The sequence below is a fragment of the Hevea brasiliensis genome, chromosome 9, assembly GCF_030052815.1.
Source record: "Hevea brasiliensis isolate MT/VB/25A 57/8 chromosome 9, ASM3005281v1, whole genome shotgun sequence".
Taxonomy (NCBI): domain Eukaryota; kingdom Viridiplantae; phylum Streptophyta; class Magnoliopsida; order Malpighiales; family Euphorbiaceae; genus Hevea; species Hevea brasiliensis.
Genome location: NC_079501.1, coordinates 32,003,331 through 32,015,145, shown reverse-complemented (window position 1 = coordinate 32,015,145; position 11,815 = coordinate 32,003,331). Strand labels below are relative to the sequence as shown.

The window sequence follows — 11,815 nt, the reverse complement described above, 5'->3', positions numbered from 1 at the left end:
TATTAACGATTGCATTTGTAAAATTAAAGATTTGAGCAAATATTAAACGTGTGCTTAAAGGTTTTCACAAAAATGGAGTCCAAAATAGAAAAACAACGTCATGTATGTTTCATTGTCTATTGGCCTACAATCTTTATTTCTATGCAAGGCATACCTGGCATTAGAGGAAATTTACATGGTTTTGTTAGTTATATGCATGTATCACTTTTTTCATGAATTTAAGTTATAATTTTTATTGATTGTTTGTTAATTTATTTCTTTTAAATGATATTTCGAATGCTAGTAGCACATAAATCTCAAAGGTAGTTGCAGATTATGCACAAGAATTAGCCTACACTGTCATGAGATATGCTCACAATGCGCTTGATTAGCACCATTTACTGCTTATTAATTGCCTTTTTGCCAGTCCATTCCATCTTAATAGTTGGATGGTGGAATCTTTTAAATGTCATCTATTGAACAAGTCCTTATAAAAAACCAAAACTTGTTCAATTTCTTACAGGAGCTTATTCAACGGGAGATTCAAAAGGTTACATATCCACATGGCAGAAGAACCTGAATCATCGAGTAGGACATCAAATGTTATTGATTGTGTAATTTCTTGAATCAGGTATGTGATTGTTAAATGTTACATTTTATTTTGCAAATTACTAATTTACCTCTAAACATTCATGATGGTGATTAGGTATGTAACTAGATTCATTGTCATCAAATAGGAAGATTATTATTCTTCTTTGATGACCATGAATCTAGTTACAACTCATGTATATATATATAGAGAGAGAGAAAGAGAGAGAGGTAAATTAGTATTTTTTTTAGAATGAAATATAATATTTAAGAATCACTCATATGCCTAAACTTGTTAGATTAAATCAATAATATATCCTGTAACGCCCTCACCAAAGGTAGTCCGTACATTTTACTGTTCTGACGACTAATATCTGTTCGGACAGTCAGAATGTTTGGAACTACACTTAAACTATAGTGAAGAGGCATAAATTGATGGAATAAATGTTAAGAAAATTTAATAAATATAGGAAATAATTTTGGGACCAAATTTAAGGTTTATTTAGGTAAAAATGACATTAAAGATGTTAAAAAAAAATTTAGAGAAAATAAAATAAAATTTAGAGAATTTATTAATTGGTATAAAATAATAAAAATAACCCGATGAGCACCATGAAGGGTATTTTGGTCATTTCACCCATAGAGGTGAATTTTGACATAAATGTCAAATTAAAATTAGGAAATAAAATAATTAACATAAATTAAAATTACAAGTTTATGAATTTGAATTAGGAAAAAGAAGAAGAGAAAAGAAAAGGGAAAGAAAAGAAAATAAAGAGCTTATGACAAATTTGGAATTTAAAGTACAAATATATATATATATATATATATATATATATATATATATGAGATAAGAGACAAAATCCCACCAACCCCAAGCTTCCATCTTCTTCTTCCCTCTTTTCTCTCTCTCCCTCTCTTGGAAACCGTCCACCATGGGAGCTCTCTCCCTCCATTTTTGTTCTTCTTAAAGCTTGATTTTCCATGCTTTCTCCTCCCCAAAACCCATAGCTCACTTCACAAAAAATTTAGCCCACACCATAAGGAAGCTTTAGATACCCATAAGAAGAAGAAAGGTTAAAGTTTGAAGTGGGTCACAAGAGGTTAGTGCTTAATCTTCCTTCCTTCCTTTATTAATCCTTGAGTTAAGGTTAAAATGAAGTGAAATTTGTAAGAAACTAAAAGAAATAGGTGAGTTATGAGGGGAGTGAATTTTTGGTACCCATGGTGAGTGATGGTTTTTGATGACTATGATGTATATAAAGTGAATTAATGATGTTGGTTGATGCATTTATAAGTATTAGAAGTTAATTTACATTGAGATTTTAAGAGGTTGAAATTGTGAGTTAGGGTTTGGCCTAACTTTGGTATTTTTGTATTATACCATGCAATTGGGATTGTTGAGATGTGTTGATGATATTTAGAAGTGCCTTGAATGTCAAATTGAAGCAAGGAAGTTGGAGGAGAAATGAATTATTGGAAGTGCTATTTTCTGCAGGTTGTGTTGTTGAGGGCAGTACACATTTTAGGCCATAAATAAAATTGTGTGACCCCAATTGGTATGAGGCCAATTGGAGGTGAAACTAGACCCAAAATAGCCCATTTTCCATGAAGAAACCATGCCCCAATTCTGTCCAAAACTTGACCTAAATACTGCCCAAATTCGGATTTCCCTGCAACCCAACCCAGAAAATGACCAAATGAACAGTACGTGTTCATTTGGTCATAACTCTCTCTATACTGGTCCAAAAATCCTAAAATTTTAACCATGGAAATTTTAGACATAGGGCTACACTTTTCATGAAGACCACTTAACCCAGTTTTGCCTTTAACCAATTCAAATTATTAGCACAAGTTGGGTCACTGAAACTGCCAACACAGAAAATGACCAAATGAACAGTACGTGTTCATTTGGTCATAACTCTCTCTATACTGGTCCAAAAATCCTAAAATTTTAACCATGGAAAGTTTAGACATAGGGCTACACTTTTCATGAAGACCACTTAACCCAGTTTTGCCTTTAACCAATTCAAATTATTAGCACAAGTTGGGTCACTGAAACTCCCAACCCAGAAAATGACCAAATGAACAGTACGTGTTCATTTGGTCATAACTCTCTCTATACTGGTCCAAATGACCTAAAATTTCACCCATGGAAAGTTTAGACATAGGGCTACACTTTTCATGAAGACCACTTAACCCAGTTTTGCCTTTAACCAATTCAAATTATTAGCACAAGTTGGGTCACTGAAACTGCCAACCCAGAAAATGACCAAATGAACAGTACATGTTCACTTGGTCATAACTCTCTCTATACTGGTCCAAATGACCAAAAATTTTACCAATGGAAAGTCTAGACATAGGGCTACACTTTTTATGAAGACCACTTAACCCAGTTTTGCTTTTAACCAAATCAAATTGTTAGCAAAAGTTGAGTCACTAAAACTGCCAACCCAGAAATTGTCCAAAATACTGTTCCTTTGGTATGCTTGACCAGTTTTGGCAAAAATGCCATAACTTGGTCTCCAAAGCTGCAAATTGAGTGAAACTAGTGCCAAAAGTTTTATAAGACATAGCAAAACAATTTTTATGTTTTGACCAAGCTCTAGAAACCATTGCATCCTAGGGAGAATATTAGCCAAAGTTAGGAATTGAAATCTAGAAAATGTTAAGTTGAACCCAGAATGCCATTTGATACCTGTGTGTTCATTTGGTCATAACTCCCACTAGGAAATTCCATTTGAGATTTGCCAATATGATCTAGAAACATGATACTTAGGGATACAATATTGATTTAGACACCTTTGCCAAATTCTAAGTGTAAAGACCCTAAAAAGAGGGTCAAACATACTGCCCTAAAGTTGATTTTTGCCCTTATAGGACTGAGAGTCCAAGTTAATACATTGACCATAACTCACTATACCAAGCTTGAAAAATTATGAAATTGTACCTGGGAGTCCCTAAGACATAGAGGAACATATCTTGTGAAGGAACCTAAGTCTAAAAATGACAATAAAATGATCAAATGACTGGTCAAAGTTTATTGACTAGAAATTGTAAATTCTGGACAGCTTAGAGGCAAAGGGACCAATTATGGTATTTTGACCATAACTTGAGTTCTATAACTCCAAATTCAGTGATTCAAAAATTGAAATTCAAGTTTAAACATAGAGGAACAATTGTTATGAAGGAAGTGTGACTAAATAGACATCCTAACCTAGTCAAATCCCTAGATAAAAATAACACATCAACATGAACCTAAAGAAAGGTTCATGGGAAAAATGCTATATATGATAATTAAAATACTCATAAGGAAAATTAAATATTAAAAATGATATGAATATGTAAATTGGGACTAATGTCCCATTAATATGAAATTAATGGTACCAATGAACAGTACTAGAAAATAGTAACAGTGAATAGTGCTAAAATAATTAAAAATGTTTAATTGCCCATAGTATACCTAGACTTATTTATTTAGTTTGGATAAATTGGTATACCAATTAGGGACCACAGATAGCAGTACTGCTTATAGAGCAAATCATGAACTGACAATATATGTCTGATATGATTGTTCTACAGGCTATATGCCTACTTATCGCCATTGTGCCTACTTTATTTCTCGGCTTTACAAGCCCGACAATGGTCTCGTGTGCGATACCGGCCTCGTGCACAGGATGTATACAGGGTAGACATATGGCTGTCTAACCTGTATACTCCCGTGTATCCAGCTTTTATAATTTGTTATAGGTTTCTTGGGCATTGATAATAATAAATTAATACTGAATATACAATAAGTAAACAGGAAAGACCCCAATAATTTTAATTGAATCCAAAGTGTAATAAAAAATGTAAAAGACCCAGAATTTATGATTTGTAAATATTATTTCAATTGTTTAATTATTATTATTATAAATTATGCACCACTAAGCGTTATGCTTAGCGCGTTGGTTTTACATCGCTTACGTACAGAAGATCAGCAGACGCCACAGTAGTATTCAGACAGAGTTCCGACTAGATCTGCCACCGATCAGCGTCACCTCACCAGTCTTTTGTATTTTGGTAGGGCCCATGTGTAGACTAGTATTTTGGTTCATTATGTCTAGTCATGATGTAATTACTAGTTTATGATGTATTTATTTTGGACTTGAAATGAAAACTTATAATTTATTATCTATGAACTTCCATATGAATGCAAAAGATGACACTTCATTTTGAGATCTCATAAATAGTTGTGAATGATATGATAAAAGAGAATATGATATGGAAATATGTGAGATGACTATGAATATGTTAACAGGTGATAGTGGAACCCGCCAGATGCTAAAAAAAAAAACAGAGGAGGATCTGTTCGGGTCTCCACAAAAATAAGATATAAAAAAAAAAAAATTCTACACTTAAATTACCTGATTTAAAGGACATTAAAATTTACAATAGACATGAAAAGACAAGATAGGGTGCTCCGGCACTGAATGTGGCACTTCTTGCTCGGCTATACAATAGACGGGTAAGGGGCGTCACATTTAGTGGTATCAGAGCAGAGGTTTAGGCGGTCCTAGACCTAGATAGATAGAAAGAAATAGTTGCATCACATGCATGGGCCTGTAGATAGAGTCGAGGTGACACTAATGCAGATCTGTTCTTTGTTTGTTTTATAGGATCGATGACATCTGATCCTTCAGAGCACGGACCTCCAAGACCGATATAGGAGGAAGTAGAGAGTCACGCACCTGCACCTGCGTTTAATCAGGGGCGCAGTAGCAGTAGAGCAGAACTATCGTTGGGTACTTTAGTAAGGACACAACAGGCCTTCCTAGAGCAAATGACTCAATTGCTCCGTCAGGTCACTGGAGCTATGCCACCACCTCCCCAGCTAGTATATAGGACCCCAGTAGAGAGAGTTAGAAATGATGAGCAGTTTAGGAGAGACAGGCAGTGCAATAGAGGGTCTGGATCTCGCCATCCAAAGACAACAAGCATAGATAGCAAGAGACCCAGGGGGTCTCAGGGTTAGATTCAGAGTAGAGAACAGAGGCAGAGGTTCCAATTTACCCGAGGAGAGGAGGTCAGATGAGTGTATCAATTGACAATTCTATGGGTCTTATAGCACAGAGATCAACCCCGATGGCAGTTTGTACACATTATAGGAAGAACCACAGAGGAAAGTGTAGATTACTAACGGGTGGATGTTTCAGATGTGGGTCCATAGAGCATTTTTTTTGAGAGATTGCCCATGGAGGAGTGCTCCCACAGCTCCACCACAGACTCAGAAGTCTGCCTCGACAGTACAGAGGGGTAGAAGACCAATCAGACCAGAGATAGCTGGTACATCACAGAGAGCTTCTGAGACTATAGTACAACCCGAGGTTGAAGTAGCACCCTGCGTGTACACTATGGCTCGAGAGGAGCAAGACCTGGTAGACGTTGTTAGAGGTACATTCTCTAATTATAATACCTTTAAGTATGTATTGATAGACCCTAACTATGTTCACCCCTATATATGCATTGTACCTCCTGTTGAAAGAGGATACCGATAGATGGGTTAGAAGATGGCATGCTTGTCACCAACCCTTTGAACCATAAGGTTATGGTAGATTATCAATCGAAAAGGATCATATCAAAGATAATAGATGGAAATGAGAAGGAGGCTATATATGAGATGAAAGAAGATGAGTACAGAACTAGTTGAGAAAAAAAAAAAGAGTTAGTTTATTGGGATATACCGTAGTAACTATGCAATGCTCTTGATGTTTGTCCGTAAGTCAGACATGAAGATCTGACTTGGGACTATTGTGTAGAGCTACGTATTTCCAATAGTAAATCGAGATAAGGATAAGATTGTAGAACTAGGATTAATAAGACAGACTAGAAAAAAAAAATTAAAGTATTATAACACAAAAAGGTGAAAAGACAAGGAGATAGCGGTCCCTCGATTATTTATATTGTGTAAATTTCGAGGACGAAATTTCATTTAGAGGGGAAGAATTGTAACGCCATCACCAAAGGTAGTCCGTACATTTTACTGCTCGACGACTAATATCCGCTCTGACAAATGTAATGTTTGGAACTACACTTAAACTATAGTGAAGAGGCATAAATTGATGGAATAAATGTTAAGAAAATTTAATAAATATAGGAAATAATTTTGGGACCAAATTTAAGGTTTATTTAGGTAAAAATGACATTAAAGATGTTAAAAAAAAATTTAGAGAAAATAAAATAAAATTTAGAGAATTTATTAATTGGTATAAAATAATAAAAATAACCCGATGAGCACCATGAAGGGTATTTTGGTCATTTCACCCATAGAGGTGAATTTTGACATAAATGTCAAATTAAAATTAGGAAATAAAATAATTAACATAAATTAAAATTACAAGTTTATGAATTTGAATTAGGAAAAAGAAGAAGAGAAAAGAAAAGGGAAAGAAAAGAAAATAAAGAGCTTATGACAAATTTGGAATTTAAAGTACAAATATATATATATATATATATATATATATATATATATATATATATATATATATATATATGAGATAAGAGACAAAATCCCACCAACCCCAAGCTTCCATCTTCTTCTTCCCTCTTTTCTCTCTCTCCCTCTCTTGGAAACCGTCCACCATGGGAGCTCTCTCCCTCCATTTTTGTTCTTCTTAAAGCTTGATTTTCCATGCTTTCTCCTCCCCAAAACCCATAGCTCACTTCACAAAAAATTTAGCCCACACCATAAGGAAGCTTTAGATACCCATAAGAAGAAGAAAGGTTAAAGTTTGAAGTGGGTCACAAGAGGTTAGTGCTTAATATTCCTTCCTTCCTTTATTAATCCTTGAGTTAAGGTTAAAATGAAGTGAAATTTGTAAGAAACTAAAAGAAATAGGTGAGTTATGAGGAGAGTGAATTTTTGGTACCCATGGTGAGTGATGGTTTTTGATGACTATGATGTATATAAAGTGATTTAATGATGTTGGTTGATGTATTTATAAGTATTAGAAGTTAATTTACATTGAGATTTTAAGAGGTTGAAATTGTGAGTTAGGGTTTGGCCTAACTTTGGTATTTTTGTATTATACCATGCAATTGGGATTGTTGAGATGTGTTGATGATATTTAGAAGTGCCTTGAATGTCAAATTGAAGCAAGGAAGTTGGAGGAGAAATGAATTATTGGAAGTGCTATTTTCTGCAGGTTGTGTTGTTGAGGGCAGTACACATTTTAGGCCATAAATAAAATTGTGTGACCCCAATTGGTATGAGGCCAATTGGAGGAGAAACTAGACCCAAAATAGCCCATTTTCCATGAAGAAACCATGCCCCAATTCTGTCCAAAACTTGACCTAAATACTGCCCAAATTCGGATTTCCCTGCAACCCAACCCAGAAAATGACCAAATGAACAGTACGTGTTCATTTGGTCATAACTCTCTCTATACAGGTCCAAAAATCCTAAAATTTTAACCATGGAAAGTTTAGACATAGGGCTACACTTTTCATGGGGACCACTTAACCCAGTTTTGCCTTTAACCAATTCAAATTATTAGCACAAGTTGGGTCACTGAAACTGCCAACCCAGAAAATGACCAAATGAACAGTACGTGTTCATTTGGTCATAACTCTCTCTATACTGGTCCAAAAATCCTAAAATTTTAACCATGGAAAGTTTAGACATAGGGCTACACTTTTTATGAGGACCACTTAACCCAGTTTTGCCTTTAACCAATTCAAATTATTAGCACAAGTTGGGTCACTGAAACTGCCAACCCAGAAAATGACCAAATGAACAGTACGTGTTCATTTGGTCATAACTCTCTCTATACTGGTCCAAATGACCTAAAATTTCACCCATGGAAAGTTTAGACATAGGGCTACACTTTTCATGAAGACCACTTAACCCAGTTTTGCCTTTAACCAATTCAAATTATTAGCACAAGTTGGGTCACTGAAACTGCCAACCCAGAAAATGACCAAATGAACAGTACATGTTCACTTGGTCATAACTCTCTCTATACTGGTCCAAATGACCAAAAATTTTACCAATGGAAAGTCTAGACATAGGGCTACACTTTTTATGAAGACCACTTAACCCAGTTTTGCTTTTAACCAAATCAAATTGTTAGCAAAAGTTGAGTCACTAAAACTGCCAACCCAGAAATTGTCCAAAATACTGTTCCTTTGGTATGCTTGACCAGTTTTGGCAAAAATGCCATAACTTGGTCTCCAAAGCTGCAAATTGAGTGAAACTAGTGCCAAAAGTTTTATAAGACATAGCAAAACAATTTTTATGTTTTGACCAAGCTCTAGAAACCATTGCATCCTAGGGAGAATATTAGCCAAAGTTAGGAATTGAAATCTAGAAAATGTTTAGTTGAACCCAGAATGCCATTTGATACCTGTGTGTTCATTTGGTCATAACTCCCACTAGGAAATTCCATTTGAGATTTGCCAATATGATCTAGAAACATGATACTTAGGGATACAATATTGATTTAGACACCTTTGCCAAATTCTAAGTGTAAAGACCCTAAAAAGAGGGTCAAACATACTGCCCTGAAGTTGATTTTTGCCCTTATAGGACTGAGAGTCCAAGTTAATACATTGACCATAACTCACTATACCAAGCTTGAAAAATTATGAAATTGTACCTGGGAGTCCCTAAGACATAGAGGAACATATCTTGTGAAGGAACCTAAGTCTAAAAATGACAATAAAATGATCAAATGACTGGTCAAAGTTTATTGACTAGAAATTGTAAATTCTGGACAGCTTAGAGGCAAAGGGACCAATTATGGTATTTTGACCATAACTTGAGTTCTATAACTCCAAATTCAGTGATTCAAAAATTGAAATTCAAGTTTAAACATAGAGGAACAATTGTTATGAAGGAAGTGTGACTAAATAGACATCCTAACCTAGTCAAATCCCTAGATAAAAATAACACATCAACATGAACCTAAAGAAAGGTTCATGGGAAAATGCTATATATGATAATTAAAATACTCATAAGGAAAATTAAATATTAAAAATGATATGAATATGTAAATTGGGACTAATGTCCCATTAATATGAAATTAATGGTACCAATGAACAGTACTAGAAAATAGTAACAGTGAATAGTGCTAAAATAATTAAAAATGTTTAATTGCCCATAGTATACCTAGACTTATTTATTTAGTTTGTATAAATTGGTATACCAATTAGGGACCACAGATAGCGATCGCTTATAGAGCAAATCATGAACTGACAATATATGTCGATATGATTGTTCTACAGGCTATATGCCTACTTCATCGCCATTGTGCCTACTTTATTTCTCGGCTTTACAAGCTGGCAATGTCTCGTGCCCGACGGTGGCCTCGTGCACGGATGTATCTGAGGTAGACATATGGCTGTCTAACCTGTATACTCCCGTGTATCCAGCTTTTATAATTTGTTATAGGTTTCTTGGGCATTGATAATAATAAATTAATACTGAATATACAATAAGTAAACAGGAAAGACCCCAATAATTTTAATTGAATCCAAAGTGTAATAAAAAATGTAAAAGACCCAGAATTTATGATTTGTAAATATTATTTCAATTGTTTAATTATTATTATTATAAATTATGCACCACTAAGCGTTATGCTTAGCGCGTTGGTTTTCCATCGCGTAGGTACTGAAGATCAGCAGCCGCCACAGTAGTATTCAGACAGAGTTCCGACTAGATCTGCCACCGATCAGCGTCACCTCACCAGTCTTTTGTATTTTGGTAGGGCCCATGTGTAGACTAGTATTTTGGTTCATTATGTCTAGTCATGATGTAATTACTAGTTTATGATGTATTTATTTTGGACTTGAAATGAAAACTTATAATTTATTATCTATGAACTTCCATATGAATGCAAAAGATGACACTTCATTTTGAGATCTCATAAATAGTTGTGAATGATATGATAAAAGAGAATATGATATGGAAATATGTGAGATGACTATGAATATGTTAACAGGTGATAGTGGAACCCGCCAGATGCTAAAAAAAAAACAGAGGAGGATCTGTTCGGGTCTCCACAAAAATAAGATATAAAAAAATAAAAAAAATTCTACACTTAAATTACCTGATTTAAAGGACATTAAAATTTACAATAGACATGAAAAGACAAGATAGGGTGCTCCGGCACCGAATGTGGCACTTCTTGCTCGGCTATACAATAGACGGGTAAGGGGCGTCACATATCCACTTGTTACAAAATCTTCAATGAATCTGTGATGAATGTATTTAGGCTCTTATGTCATCGATTTACAATTTTAAATTCTTAATCAGACTCCAATATTAAATTCACAACCACAGCATTGTTTCCAAAAAAGGCAGAGTTTCTATAGAAATAATTAATTAACTTAGTTTCGTTATTATATAAAATAGAAATAATATGATATCGTAGGATTAGAGGTGCCAAATGAATTTGATCAAATGTGTTTAAGTTCTAGTTATTTCATATTGTACTTTATTAATTAGAAATATATTAGAAAAAAGTATAAATATTAAAAAAAAATTAATATAGCTGCAAATGCATTTTTATTTCATGGATATTAGCGTCAAAGCCTTGTGTGTTGGGTTTAGGCTTTGTTTCACCTTTACTACTTTATATTCATTCCTTAATAATATCCAAATCGTGATTATTCACAAACTTGAATTTTAGAAGAAATTAAACACAAAATTTTCCCTTTGAGAGGACATATCATCCATCTATATCTATAATAATATCAATATGTGATGCCCACAAGGCCAAAACACAAAAGATAAGGTACCAAATGGGTGAAAAATGTAGAAAATACATTGATAACTAATTGTCATGCACATCTAATTTATTACAAATTTAATAATTTTATTAATAATTAATATAATTAATTTAATAATATATATGAGTTTTTATATTAAATTAAAAAATTGAATTAATTGCATTAGAGTCAGTCTTTAAAATTAAAAAATTTTAAATTTTAATTCAAATTAAAATAAAAGAAGGGAGAGGGATGTATAGTATATGTTAACATAAAAAGACTTGTCTATCATTTTAAAAATAATAATTTAAAGTTCACATCATTGTATTTAAACTATAAAAATATTATACTAAAAAAAACTACGAGAAACACTATCACTACATTAAAATTATTATATTGAGACTAAAAATTTTGACTCAAAAGATATTATTTATCTCTATATAATTTTAGAGATAGATAATCATTTGTTTCATTTAGTGTTGTCTTTAACTGTAATTAA

General features: G+C 33.6%; 1 long non-coding RNA gene across 1 annotated transcript; it reads left to right on the top strand.

Moving 5' to 3' along the window:
* Positions 1 to 7,125: 7,125 nt before the first annotated feature.
* LOC131183250 (uncharacterized) lies at positions 7,126 to 10,422 on the top strand. The gene is made up of 2 exons (XR_009151376.1): positions 7,126 to 7,356; positions 10,214 to 10,422. It is a non-coding gene; the product is annotated as an uncharacterized LOC131183250 (long non-coding RNA).
* The last annotated feature ends 1,393 nt before the right edge of the window (positions 10,423 to 11,815 follow it).